General features: G+C 51.3%; 1 protein-coding gene across 8 annotated transcripts in view; it reads left to right on the top strand.

Moving 5' to 3' along the window:
• CYRIB (CYFIP related Rac1 interactor B) overlaps nucleotides 1-15,008 on the top strand; it is a 118,463-nt gene that overhangs the window by 24,709 nt on the left and 78,746 nt on the right. For all 8 annotated transcript variants that reach the window (XM_080646805.1, XM_080646810.1, XM_080646807.1 and 5 more), the window contains exon 2: nucleotides 12,016-12,068. The gene's annotated coding sequence lies outside the window, so the exon portion shown is untranslated. The remainder of the gene's footprint in view (nucleotides 1-12,015; nucleotides 12,069-15,008) is intronic.

The following is a 15,008-nucleotide window of genomic DNA, read 5'->3' on the forward strand; positions in this document are numbered from 1 at the left end:
CTCTCTATCCCTCTTCCTTCCTCTCTGTAAAAAATCAATAAAATATATTTTTAAAAAAAGTTAAAAAAATAAAATAATTTAAAACTAAAACAAATAGAAAAGAACAAAATGTGTAAACAGTAAATTAAACATTTTCTTTAGTGCAACTTCCAAATGATGTCCGGGACGTGGATGTAGATGGCAATGTAGACTGGGTTGAAAGGTTTTGGTCTTTAAAACATCAGCTTCAGTGGGAACAGTGTTGTTGGTCTCCTTTTTAGCTAATGCTCTGATACTGTGCTCTCCAGGGGCGTGTCTCCCTCCATCACCACGATAAGGTGTCTTCGCATTCCCAGGGTGATGTCGGGTGACGCGTCCGCGGGCATTGCAAGGAGCCTCTGGAAGATTGAGAGGTTGTTCCTTCTACTGAATGGGCGGATATAAATCCGGATATAAACCCGCCCACTCAGAAGAAGGAGCTGCGGCCGTGTTTCCCGACGTTGCCATGTTAACACTGCTGCTGGTGAAGGAGCGGAGGGGAGAGCAAGAGAACCCTCCGCTCTTTCGGCTCCGCGGGCCGGATAGAACAGCTGAACGGGCCGGATCTGGCCTGCGGGCCGTAGTTTGCCCACGGCTGGCTTAGCACTAACTTTCCTTTCACCTGGTTGGGGAGGAGCCTGGGGCAGGGGTGACCTGAGTGGCCCAGAGGGAGGGACATGCCTTTGGAACCACTGCCACATGCCTCTGTGTGATTCCTCCCCGCCCCTCTCCTCAGCAGACATTGGAGTCCTTGTCCCTCTTCTGAATCCCTCAGAATTTTGTTTGCATTTTTCATGCCCCTTCCCCCTGCCCAGGGTGATGGTCAGCAGGTTTAACCTTGGGCACCTATCAGGGTACTTTCTGGAAGCCTCCCCAGTGGCCCCCCCCCCCCCCCCGTTAACTCTTCCCTTGCTGGGTCCTGGGGGGGCCTGGCAGCGCTGGAGGAGAGCCGCTGGGGGAGAGGGCTCTGCACAGCAGCTAGCTCCCAGTCTGCTTGAGCATTTCAGTGTTTTACCAACGGGCGCAGCCACGCTGTCCCTTCCTGCTGGCAGGGTGGAGCTGGGGTAGGCTGCGCACTTCCATCCCTCCCACCCGCCTCACACTCACACACACAGAGGGAATGGGCCATTGACTTCCCCCTGCTCACCCCTGGTGCTGCGCAAGTGCAAGGTCGTTCCTCCGGGGTTTGACTGGGCCACCTCTGCCCACACGCACTGTCTTTGCATCTAAGCGGCGGGGGGGTCGTGTTTTTCCCCCCCCAGTGAGTAATGCAAGAGTATAGGCCTTAGAGGGTGTGCAAATATTTGATTTTAATTAAGGAAGTCTGGGACGAGGAATAGGAAAGTTACTTCTTGTTAATTATTTCTGGGGGACCCTGGGATGGGTGGGGACTTCATATGGTGCCTCCAGCCACATCGCAGGTCACCTGTTCCTCCAGGGTGGCGGCCTGTGGGGACAGAAGGGGGCGAGGAAGGCAAGAGGGTGCGCATTTTGGAGGTTTTGGCGGGCCAGAATCTGGCGTGTGGAGTGGGTGATGCCTGCCACCTGAGTCATAGCTGCCACCTGTTAGGACTTCCTGCTGGCCGGCCACGGTGGCCTTCTCGATATTCCTCACCCTCTTCGTGGTAAACGTGATCATCCCCACTTCACAGCCGAGAAAACTGAGCCCAGACAGGCGTGAAATGGGTCCAAGCTCACCCAGCTGTCAAGCGGCAATCCACCTGTGTGCGCCAGACTCCAAAGTGTGCAAAACCACTCACCCTCTAGTGACTAGTCCCAGGAGTTCTGAGAAGACCCCGGGCTGGTTTTGAGCCTAGGTGGGGCCCTACAAATGATAGCCCTTAGACCAGCCGTGGGCAAACTACGCCCCGCGGGCCAGATCCGGCCCGTTCTGCTGTTCTATCCGGCCCGCGGAGCCGAAAGAGCGGAGGGTTCTCTTGCTCTCCCCTCCGCTCCTTTACTTTGAATTTATATTAGTTCACACAAACACTCCATCCATGCTTTTGTTCCGGCCCTCCGGTCCAGTTTAAGAACCCATTGTGGCCCTCGAGTCAAAAAGTTTGCCCACCCCTGCCTTAGACACATTAGAGGAGGTTTTCTCCTGATCGCAGAGCCTGCATGCTGGCTGGAGGAGGGAGAGAAGGTGTGTGTGGGGACGAGGGAGGGGGCAGTGATGCACAGCGTGGGGAGGAGAATGGGCCCAGAGTTCCCGGCCCTGCCCTGCCCTGCCCTGTCCGCAGCGTGGTGGACCGTGGCTGAGTCATGCCACCGCTCGGAGCTGGTTTCCTGTTCAGGAACCCGAGGGTAACCACCACCACAAGAGCGTGTAGTGGGGCTTCCTTGGTGCCGGCACCAGCCCTGGGTTGACCGGACCCAGAGCGGCGTGGGTTCGGGCTCCTGCCCTCCGCGCTCAGCGTTTCTGTGGGAGGAAGCCCCTCCCCACAGGGCTGCATGGGAGGCGCTGGACCGAAGTTCGGGGAGCTGCAGGATGCTCTGCGTTTGGGGGCGCAGGGACGGGGGCAGCTGGTGACCCAGCTGTGGCTGCGGGCCCTGCAGCCATCGGATTGGAGTCGCAGCCTCCAGAGGGAGGGGCGGTTAACCAGGGGACTCCTTTCTCCAGCTGTCACGGCGCCTCTCTCAGCCGGTGCCCCTCCCCCCACCTCCCCCCTAGGCTGCTTGGGGAATCACCTTCCCAGCCGGCAGAGGAGCGAGCCCGGCCCCCAGCGGTGCGGCCGGTCACCTGGGAGCTCTCAGCTCCACGGTTCGGGGAAAGGTGGTTTTAAAAAGCTCCCCGGGTGATTCTGAGCCGCAGCTCGCTTTTCCTGGGCCCCACGGCCCATTCCTGCCCGGAGATGGATTCATTAGGGCCCGCAGAGGCTCCGAGAGGCTCCACCGCAGTGGCTGCGCAGCCGCAGCTCGCCTCTCCAAGCTTCCCGCCCCGGGAGGCAGCAAGGGGCGGGGTCCTTTGCAGATGCGCTGGGCGCTCCCGGGTCCCCAGTGCTCTGTGGGTCGCCCCTGGGTGCTGCTGGCCTTCCAGGAGCGCACGTGAGCGCAGAAGGACCCAAGCTTCCTCTGCGCGGCGCCTCTGCCCGGGATGTGGGGGGCCACGCTCACATGAGCTGCTGCACTGTATCCCAGTGCCCCAGTGCCCACCGTCCCCCCCCCCCCCCCAGCAGCTTCTGCTAGGACTCCGTGACAGCCAGTCGCAAGCCTGGGACAGAAACCAAGGCATGGCCAGCCCAGCAGGACGGCCAGGGCAGGTTAGAGTCAGAATTTAAACCTGCCGAGATTGGTGATCTGGTAGAAATGATGCCACCAGGGCACTCTTTTTGGTTCAGGATGAGATTTTGCTTGCATTTTTTACAGATTTGGTTTAGCTGCTGCTTCTAAAGCAGTGGTCGGCAAACTGCGGCTCGCGAGCCACATGCGACTCTTTGGCCTCTTGAGTGTGGCTCTTCCACAAAATACCATGGCCTGGGTGAGTCTATTTTGAAGAAGTGGCGTTAGAAGAAGTTTAAGTTTAAAAAATTTGACTCTCAGAAGAAATTTCAATCGTTGTACTGTTAATATTTGGCTCTGTTGACTAATGAGTTTGCCGACCACTGTTCTAAAGAAATCCGATTTCTTTTTCTTTTTTTTTTTTGTCTTGTTAATCCTCATCTGAGGATATTTTCCCATTGATTTTTAGAGAGTGTGGAAGGGAGGGGGAGAGACAGAGAGAAACATCAATGTGAAAGAGACACATCAATTGGTTGCCTCCTGCATGCGCCCCATCAGGACTGGAGCTTGAGCCTGCAACCAAGTTATGTGTCCTTGATCAGAATCAAACCCAGGATCCGTGAGTCTGCAGGCCTATGCTCTAGCCACCGAACCAAACCGGCTAGGGCAAGAAATCCTATTTCTTGAAGTTTTGCAATGGACCTGCCTCTTTCCAAACAGTCTCATGGCAAATTGGTGAGGATCACAGCCAAAGTGGAAAGACACAGTAGCAAACGACTGGGTCAGGACTGGACCAAGCTCTTGAGACTCCAGAGCTCATTCCTGTGCACAGGGATGGAGCCCAGTTGCATGTACGTAAAACCAGACCTGAGCTGTCCAGTACAGGGCCCCTCGCCACCTGGGGCTATTTCAGTTTAAATTTGAATAAAATAAACTCAGTCACACTAGCCAGAGTGGAGGTGCTCAGCAGCCACGTGGGCAGGTGCTACGTAGTGAGCAGTACAGCTTTTATTTACTTATTTTTATTAATTTTATTTTTTAAAAAATATATTATTATTGATTTCAGAAAGGAAGGGAGAGGGATAGATAGAAACATCAATGATGAGAGAGAATCATTGATCTGCTGCCTCCTGCATGCCCCACACTAGGGACTGAGCCTGCTACCTGGGCATGTGCCCTGACCAGGAATCAAACTGTGACCTTCTGGTTCATAGGTCAATGCTCAACCACTGAGCCCCGCTGGGTGGGCTTGAAATACCCTATATAATAAAAGGCTAGTATGCAAATTGTCCCCTCAACTGGGAGCTCCACTGGGAGTTCGATCAGGGGCCAGGGACAGCTGGCCAACCGCCCACATCCCCTCCCTCCGGCCAGCCCCAGGGCAGGCTGGCCGGACCCCACCCATGCAGAATTCGTGCACCAGGCCTCTAGTTTTTAATAGATTTGATCAGCAATGTGGCAGGGTCTGTGATAGGCCCCCTGCCCAGGCACTGTCAACAGCACATTGGGGTCACTATAAGGCACATGGGTTGTAATTAGGGTTATACAAAGTTTGACTAAGATAATTTTCACAAAATCAAATTCACAACTTCACCACTCATAACTTATAATACATTTTAATTCCAGAATGAAATTCTTGCTTTAAAGATCTCCTTTCATAATAGATTAATAGTATGTAGTAGGCAAGCACTGTGACCCAATTATTTTCAAGATATGGAAGTGAGAAACAGCGACCCCTCGATTTGTGTGCTTTACAGTCTACCACAAAGTAGGCCAGAGTTCAGTATTAAATAAATAGGAATTCTTTCCTAATAAAAAAATTTTACAACAGTTTTCCTAAGGAAATACATTCATAAGGCACTGTTTACATTCTGTTTTACAGCGACAAGTACAGCTAGGAAGCTCACTTATGAAATGTACCCACAGAACTAGGGTTTTAACACTGGGGCCACAGGAGTTGTCTCTCGATCACTGAAATGTGGAGTTTGGGGTTCTGTGAGGTTTCATGTCCGGAACTTCCGTTCCATGATGGCTGTGCTTACACTCTGCAGCTCAACAAACAGAACATCTGCCCACGCCCCGCAGAAACACAGGGCGGGAGGGTTCGTCCAGGAGGTAGTTGTCAAGTGGATTCACCACCTGGCAGTTGAGTGGGTTGAGGAGGGTGTCCAGGAACTGCCCTGGAGCTGTTTACCCAACTCACCTCTGGGCGGTGCGCCTGAATTGAGAGCCAACACCTGGGAAGCGGTGAACCAGGTGAAGGCGTTGGGACGTGGGAGGAAGCGAAATGATCATCCCTGGGTAATTCGGCATCTGGCAGCTCGGTAACGGGTCCTGATTCTGCTGATCTGACGGTCTGACCCCAGGCTGTTCCCTTCGTTCCGCGCTGCAGTTTCACTCACCTGTCAAGTCAGGCAGGTAGACCAGATATCCCGAAGTGATAGTCTCTATATATATCTCTGCCAGTGGCACTTTTTCAAGTAAATCCTCACGTGTCTTTAAAGGCGATACATCCTTACTTGCAAAACGTGTTTGTTGGATAATCACTTCTTCGTTATTTCAGAAATACCATCTTTACTGTGCTCACCTGTTAATGTGTTTCTCTCCATTTCTCTCTTGAAAAAGAAAGGTAATAGTATACAATGACTATGCGTCAGGCATAGTACCAGCTCTTGGGGACACCAGGTTGACCAGAACACAGTGTCCGTCCTCAGGCAGCTTGGTGTCCTGGAGGAGACAGGGACAGAGACAATGCTATTAATTTACAGAGATGATTGGTTAAAGCTTCAAAATATTTATTTTGAATATTTACCAATATGTTAAGCACTCTCCCATGTAGCATCTTTCTTTCCCCTCAAATCGCTGAGAATTCATAAGGGTAAAGGCAACTTTTTCACTTGGGGGTAGAGCTGCAAGTACTACGGCGTCATGAAAAAACATTGTCTAAAATGTAAAGGCAGCAGATCATGATACTGTGGAATAATGATTATAAATAGCTAACATTTATTGAGTATTTACTTTGTATTAGCCACTGTTCTGGGAGAAAATTGTATTAAAACAGTGATTAAGGATTGTGGGAAATGCTACAGAGTTCTTGTAATTGAGTGGGGTTATGGGGATAAGTTTATAATTTTACAAACAGGGATAGAAGGAATTACGGCTTAAGAAAACCCAGAAAATAATAAAGAAGCTAATAAAATTAGAAGATGAATTCACTGCGGAGGAGTAATTATTTGATTTGTAACTTTTTGTTTAATTAACACTTACTAAGTGCCTTCTGGGTAGCAGGCACTGTTAGGTAGTTTTGCATCTGCTATTTTATTTAATTACGACGAGTCCTTCACTTCCAGATAGATTTCCCATGGGCTTCCTTTGACTAATGAGTTATCCCAGCCCAGTGCTCCCTGGTCCCGTTTGCTGTTACAATTACCTGGGGAGCCTTGGAAACTGGTGCTGGGGTTCGGTCCTCGGAGAGTCTGTTTAATCGTGCAAGGTTGGGACCCAGCACCAGTATCTTTAAAACTCTCCCTCCCTCTGGGAACTGCGGTTAAGCCAGAGCTAGAAACACTCAGACCATGAGAGGGGCTATTTCACGTACAGAAGCATGTCGACCCGAGCTCTAGGGCCATAAGCAGCTGTTGCAGCCTGGCCGGTGTGGCTCAGTGGTTGAGCATCTTCCTATGAACCAGGAGGTCACAGTTCGATTCCCAGTGAGGGCACATGGTTGTGCAGGAGGCAGCCAATCAACGATTCTCTTTCATCATTGATGTTTCTATCTCCCTCTCACTCTACCTCCTCTCTGAAATCAATTTAAAAAAAAAATCCTATCTAATAAAAGAGTAATATGCAAATTAACCACCACTCTGTTACACCCACAAGCCACACCCACCAGCCACACCCACCAGCCAATCAGGAGCAAATATGCAAATAAACCCAACCAAGATGGCCACAGCCACAGAGAGCAGGAGCGAGGCTTGGGTTTCCCCCGCAATGGAGGAAGCCAAGCTTTCCGCCTGCCCTTGCCGGCCTAGGCCTCCACTCAAGGCTACAAAGTTTCAATGATAGAAGATACATAAACCCAAACAGAAATGGCAGTAGCCATTGAGCTGGAAAGAGCAGGAGGCTAGGGTTGCCCCCGGCGATGGAGGAAGCCAAGCTTTCCTCACACCCTGGCTGGCCCAGGCCTCCGCTTAAGGCTACAAAGTTTCAATTATAGAAGATACATAAATCCCCCCAAAAATGGCTGCCGCCACAGAGCAAGCAGAAGGCTTGGCTCTGCTCCAGTCTACAAAGTTTCTATTGTAGAAGATAAATAAACCCCAGATACCAGGGCCTCTGCTTGGGTCGCCGGGGGGCGTGGCCGGCCTGCAAACCACCACAGGCCCCTCGCCCAGGCCGCCCCAGGCCCCAAGGGAACCCCCACCCTGATCTGGGACACCCTTCAGGGCAAACCAGCTGGCCCCCACCCATGCACCAGGCCTCTATCCTATCTAATAAAAGAGTAATATGCAAACTGGACCATCACTCCAACACACAAGGTGGCTGCCCCAATGTGGTCAAAGATCCTGCCCCTATGTGGACACAAGATGGCCACCACAAGATGGCCAGCAGGGGAGGGCAGTTGGGAGGAATCAGGCCTGCAAGGGAGGGCAGTTGTGGGCGATCAAGCCTGCAGGGGAGGGCAGTTGGGAGGGACCAGGCCTGCAAGAGAGGGCAGTTGGGGATGATCAAGCCTGCAGGGGAGGGCAGTTAGGGGTGACCCGGCCAGCAGAGGAGGGAAGTTGGGGGTGACCGGGCCTGCAGGGAAGGGCAGTTGGGGGGCACTCAGGCCTTCAGGGGAGAGCAGTTGGGGGGTACCAGGCCTGCAGGGGAGGGCAGTTAGGGGCAAACAGGCGGGCAGGGGAGCAGTTAGGCATCAATCAGGCTGGCAGGGGAGTGGTTAGGGGGTGATCAGGCTGGCAGGCAGAAGCAGTTAGGGGCAATCAGGAAGGCAGGCAGTTGAGCAGTTGGGAGCCAGCAGTCCTAGATTGTAAGAGGGATGTCCAACTGCCCGTTTAAGCCCGATCCCACGGGGATATCCCTTGAGGCGTCCCAGATTGGAAAGGGTGCAGGCTGGGCTGAGGGACACACACCCCCATGCACGAATTTCGTGCACCGGGCCTCTAGTATATATATATAAAGCAACTCTTGCAGACTTCAGGAGGGAGTTTGCTGGGCCGGGTGGAATAAGTAAAACACCGCTTTCCTTGTCTGTGTCCTTTGAACAGGGATGTGGGAAGTGTAGAATTCTAGAACGAAGCGGGCTAGGAAATGGTGCCCTATAGCTCTTAGGCCCCGCATTTCCAGATGCTCTTAATTTGTCACCTGGGTTTTACCGTGATATTTATCAGAAACATGTCAGTGACTTGCAATATAAGTGTGTGTTGTATTTTTCCAGAAAAAAGAACTCTGTCTGCACTAGAAGGCGTTCCTTTTAATGGAATACACATGCATAGGACACAGATCTGTGCCTAAGAGGGTTTCATATTTAATAGGACACAGGGAACGACAAGGAATTCTTCGGGGGCAGGGGTTACAGGTCAAAATGGCTTCTTTAAAAACCATCTTTGACGTCATAGTATAGTTGTTTCATATCAAACCATTAAACAAAACCATGAAGGAATTAAATGGTTTGGGAGCTCAACTTTTCTTTGAAAAATTGTTAGAGCCTTAGATCCCATAGTAGAGAATTAACCTAAAAAAAGGATCCATCATCAAAAACACATCCAGTCCCTAAAAAAACTTCCTGGTCATCTTCCTAAACAGATTTGCGTCCGTGGGAACTTTGGGTGCTGCCTGGTGTGGTTGGTGGTAGTGCCGCCTTAGACCTGCCAGCACGAGGCATTGCCCCGTAAAAGAAGCAATGTTTCTGTAAGGGTGACTACAGAGCCTTCCACTGAAGGACGTGACTTCTTAAAAACATTATGTCGCATTTGCTGAGAGACCTTAGGCAAGTCATATCATTCTTTTGGACTTGGGGGTTCTTCATTGGTGTAATGAGGGGGTTGTCTGTTTTCAGGGTCACAGAGCCCCGGTGTCACCTGGAGAGCGGTGGGGAGGAGTGTTGAGTTGGCACATCTCTGGGTCTCTGGTTCTCCTGCCCTGGCCTCGGAGCTGCTGTTGCAGGCACGGGGCCATGGGCCATCTCTGGTTGGGTGTTCATTTGCAGACAGAAGAAATCAATTCAGTTCTGCATGTGTTTTTGAGGACCTACTATGGTTAGGCATAGTACCAGGTCTTGGGGACACCAGGTTGACCAGAACCCCGTGTCCGTCCTCAGGCAGGTTGGTGTCCTGGAGGAGACAGGGACACGGACAATCCCAGTGTGTCCTCAGCGAGGTCAGGGGCTGGGTGGGAGAAGCGTACAGTCCCGGCAGATGACCGATTGTACATGTGAGCCCTGGGTGTTATTTTTAGAAACAGATGACCAGCAGGGATAGCTCTCTTGTTGAGTCACAGCCCAGTCCCTCTCGAGGGAAAAGAAAGGAGAAGGCGGAGGGCCCACGTGGGATGGTTCGGACTTCCCTCCGGCCCTGGAGTGCCAGGGACGTGGGTGAGCCGGTGAAAGGGTTGTCAGGGAAAGGGGAGGATCTGGGCTCCCTGAAGACCACAGAGGCAGCCCTGGAGGCGGGGAGGGCCCTTGGGATTCATCTCATCCGGGCAAGTGACCCCTACGTAGCCAGCTCTGCCTAGCCTCCATCTCTCCTCCCAACTCTTGGGCCTGACCCTGGGAGCCAGCAACAGAGCTGTGGGCCTTTGCAGGTTCCCTTGGACCCCTCCTGCCTTGGCGGGCAGATTCGAACTTGTCTTTCAGAGCTTGGCTGAGAGATCACCCCCCTAGGGAAGTCTCTTACACCCATCACTCTCCATTGCCGGCTGAGTAACTGAACACCCTTTCCCGTGACCGCCCAACACCCGTACTCACCCCCGTTGTATCACTTTTTCATTCTCCATTGTCATTGCTCGTCTGCCTGTAATTGCCCCACTGATGGGTGAGAGCTCCGGGGTGGCTGGGACGGTTTAATTCCTGGAATTCTCTCCACGGCCACGCGCTTGGCGCATCACAGGTGCTCCTTGACACAGGTGCAACTTGACTGTGACCTGGTGTTGGTCATTCTACCCCTGAATCACTTTCTGCTTTGTAGGTCGTTCTCGAATGAATGAGTGTCTTCACTTGCCAGCAGGGCCTGCAGGAGCGCAGAGGGGTGAACTCGCCAGAGGGGTGAACTCCTGGAGGGAGTGTAAGGAGGAGACAGGACCAGCTCCCGTCTCCGGAGCCGTAGTCCAGGTCTCGCTGCCCATGTGGCAGAAGTGAAAAGGCCACCGTTGGTGGAGACGACCACTTTCTTCTAGGGGAGCTACACGCTGTCTCCTAGGGCTACCTCTGAGTGATGCCGTGACCAGCTTCCTCTTCGTGCTCTTACGCGTTTTGTGAGAGTGAACTGATGCACTTATTCCCATTTCTAGAACTTTGGCCCCAGGCCCTAAAATTCTTCCTAAGGGAACAACTTCTCCCCATTTTCAATCATGTAAATGTGGTCAAAGAATCAGAAAGGAAGAAAGAAAACAAATCCCGCATAGCAGGAGGAGTCAGGAGAACCGTAACCATGTTTCTGGGCATCTGTGTGTGTGCATGTATGCATGTGTGCGTGTACGCGTGTGTGTGTGGTGTGCACACACCCATGCAGGGGCGGGAGTATTGCACACCTTGGCTTTGATGATGGTTAAATGAGATCCCCACATTCTCTGGCCACTGAGCAGTTCTGTGATTATTATTTACAAGGGAATTTTAAACCACAGAAAAGAAAACCGGAACACAAAGTGTTGGGGGCAGAAGCAGCAGAAGTGGTTGCGATGATCCTCTGTGGCATTCTCCCGTGACACACAGACAGACAGGGCCCGAGGTCTTTTGTGAATAAAATGAGGCAGGTTAAGTGGCTTCCGGCAGTTTGAACACCTCATGAAAAGCAACCAGAGCACACCAGGCAGCTGAAGATGGCATCCGAGGGAAGGCCAGCCAGGTGTCCTGTTTCTCTTCGCTGCAGCAGGAGCGTCTCTAGACACTGCCGACCTTCCCTGTCTCACACTAAATGCCGGAGCGTGGGTTCGGATGGGATGTTCACTGTGGTTTCCATGAAAGCGCCCTTTTGATTCGTAAGTTTCTCATCAAAATCTCCCTGTGAGATGGGAGAGTGACAGGGGAGGTGTCATGTGCAGGTTTGTTTTCCTGCCTCTGCAGTGCAGAAACCCGAACAGGAAGTGAGCAGGGGTGGAATGACTGACACCAGGTCACAGTCCAGTGGAGCTGAGCTTGTTGCTGGGACCACATGCTGCTGGAGCTCAGAGTCCCAGCATCCTTTAGCTTAGACTCCCGGCCCCTCCCTCTGTCCCTGGGATAAAGCAGTCCAGCCAAACCGTCCCTCAGGCATAGGAGTTGGTTTGGGCCTTCACTCTTCACTTACTGTGCAACCTTCAGCCAGTTACTCAACCTCTCTGAGTCTCCAGTGTTTGATTTGTAATACGTAAGACCGCTGTGCACATTACATGAAAAACATGTTTGGGAAACATGCTCTGTGAACTCAGGGGTCTGCAGTGTTGGAATTCGGAGTCGGTATTTCTCATTTCCCGCCCGTGGCTTTGGTATTGGGGAAAATAATGGTGGCTCGGATGGGCCGGGGCTCATAGTGTGCTGAGGTCTGTTGGGACTTCCTTAATCCTTGCTCTGCCTTTGTTTTGCAGGAGAAGAAACCGAAGCCTGGAGTTTGAGTAATTCGTTCAAGGTTACCAAGTTGGTAAGTAACGGAGCCTTAATTGACCATGGCCGATGGGCTGCAGCCGGTGCCCTTGACCCCTTCACCATGAAGAAGAATGAAAGTGGATGGTAATTTTAGCCAGGACATAGATTTCAGTCCCGTAGAAACGAGAGCTGCCTCTGTTGAAATCTGAATCCACGTGCATTCTTTCATTCACTCTATGAATATTTATCGAGACCCTACAAGGTTATCAGGTCAGATGATTAATTCACGTAAGAACTCTACCTCTGGAGGGAATAAGACACGACCAGGCTCCTGTCATCACTCACCCTAATAGCTAACGTTTATTGAATACTGTTGAAAGCACACCCCATGCTAAGAGCTTTGTCTGAATTATCTTGTTTAAATTCACAACAGCCCTAGGAAGTTGAAATAAGAGAAGGAATTTGCCCAAGTTCACTCTACCTGCAAGTGGGTGTCTTAGTCCGTTTGGGCTGCTGCTGCAGAATACCACAGCCTGGGACCCTGTAAACAACAGAATGTAATTCTCACAGTTCTGGAGGATGACGAGTCCAGGAATCAGGGTGCTGGCAGATTTGGTGTCTGGCGAAGGCTCTCTTCCTCGTTCATAGATGACCATCTTTTTATTATAACCTCACAGGGCAGAGGGGTCTGGGGGGCTCTCCGGCGTCTCTTTTTAAAAAATATGTATTTTTATTGATTTCAGAGAGGAAGGGAGAGGGGAGGGAGAGATAGAAACATCAACGATGAGAGAGAATCATTGATCGGCTGCCTCCTGCATGACCCAGGGGGATTGAGCTTGCAACCCAGTCATGTGCCCCCGAACGAATCAAACCCAGGGCCCTTCAGTCTGCAGGCTGATGCTCTATCCACTGAGCAACACCAGCTAGGGCTCTGGGGTCTCTTTTTTAAGGACACTAATCCCATTCAAAATGGCTTCACCCTTGTGACCTAATCACCCCCCGAAGTTCCCACCTGCCATATGCCATCCATTGGGGGTTAGGTTTCCCCACATGCATTTTGCGGGAACACAAACAGTCTATTGCAGGCATACAGCCCGTCTTTGCCTCCAAGGGGTCTTAACTACTGGAAACATGTCACTGTTTTTTTTAATTGACTTCAGAGAGAGGGAGCGAGAGAAACATCAATGGTGAGAGAGAATCAAACTGGGAATCGAACCGTGACCTCCTAGTTCATAGGTTGACGCTCAACCACGGAGCCACGCCACCGGGCAACATATCACTCTTGTAAGGCTCTTCATGTCAAACCACCTCCAGGAGCCTGGGTGCCCTCTGTCCACAACAGGGCACGACCCTCTTCTCTCCCTGGACTCCTTGGTCTCCTCACCACCCTCCACTGGGCTGAGTAGCCTCTGGCCAGGTTTAGCCATAGAATGGAGATCCATTGATGATGACTGTTACACAGCAGTCTCTCACGCATACTGTCAACTTTTATTATAATTGAGGTGTAACTTAACATGCTCTAACATGTACAAATCATATCAATCATACAACTTGATGAGATTTTTTTAAAGATATATTGTTATGGATTTCAGAGAGGAAGGGAAAGGTAGAAAGATAGAAACAGCCATGATGAGAGAAAATCATTGATCAGCTGCCTCCTGCACACCTCACTGGGGATCGAGGCCCCAACCCAGGCATGTGCCCTGACCAGGAATCGAACCTCGACCTCCTGGTTCGATTCCGAGACTTCCTGGTTCATAGGTTGATGTTCAACCACTGAGCAACACCAGCTTTTTATTTTTTTATTTTTTTTAAAATATATTTTATTGATATTTTTACAGAGAGGAAGGGAGAGGGAAAGAGAGTTAGAAACATCGATGAGAGAGAAACATTGATCAGCTGCCTCCTGCACACCCCCTACTGGGGATGTGCCCGCAACCAAGGTACATGCCCTTGACCGGAATCGAACCTGGGACCCTTGAGTCCGCAAGCCGACGCTCTATCCACCAAGCCAAACTGGTTAGGGCCACACCAGCTTTTTAATATGTCACACCCATCTCGCCACCCAAAGCAGGGCTTACAGTATTCCCATCACTCCAGCAAGTTGCCTCAGGTCCCTTTGAGTTCATCCTGCCCCCACTGTTGTTGAGACTTACGGAAGTCGTATCTCTGTCATATCAAAGATTCCTGCTTTTAACTCATCCAGATTCAAATATACTTGCTCAACAAAAACAAAACCCAGTGGAGATAAAAATAACACGTCCAATAGCGTGGGCGATCCTGTCATTCCACCCAACTGGCGTCTCTGTTGGAGTGAGCGCGAAAGAGAGACGCAGGCCTGCTGCTCCTTCTGTCGGTCTTTGTTCCTGTGGCTTTTTAGAACGTGAGCATCTTGTGCCATCGAGTGCCTTGCTCATATTTATAGATTTTAATTATCATGCAACATGGCCCCGGAACCCACGCCAGCAATTTCTCCCGGTGCTCAACCTAAGAAACCAAATCGGAGGCTGAGGAAAAATGGGCCTTGTTGGACTGAAATGGGAGATGGGTTCATCAGTCTCCATGGTGAGACCTTATCAGGGGATTTTCCGAGGAGAATTTTGACTCCTTTCCATTGTCATATGACACGCGGACGTTAGAAGGTAACCCTTGAGTAGGAGGCAGCTGTGATGTGGAAAGAACGTAAGTGGGTGAGTGGTTATTACAGATTGGGTGACTTGGAACACGTAACAGCATGGTGGCCGGTGCTGGTTTGCGTGAGTCCCTCCTGATGTGAACACAGAGTTGACTGAAATATACGAGTGATATCCCGGGAGCTCATCAGGAAGGGCAGTCCATGAGTGTCAAAAATGAAGAGAGAGCCCTAGCCGGTTTGACTCAGTGGGTAGAGCATCGGCCTGCGGACTGAAGGGTCCTGGGTTCGATTTCGGTCAAGGGCACGTGCCAGGTTTGGGGCTTGATCCTCAGTAGGGGGCGTGCAGGAGGCAGTGAGCCG

Source organism: Plecotus auritus (genome assembly GCF_963455305.1).
Source record: "Plecotus auritus genome assembly, chromosome: 11".
NCBI classification, from domain to species: Eukaryota; Metazoa; Chordata; class Mammalia; order Chiroptera; family Vespertilionidae; genus Plecotus; species Plecotus auritus.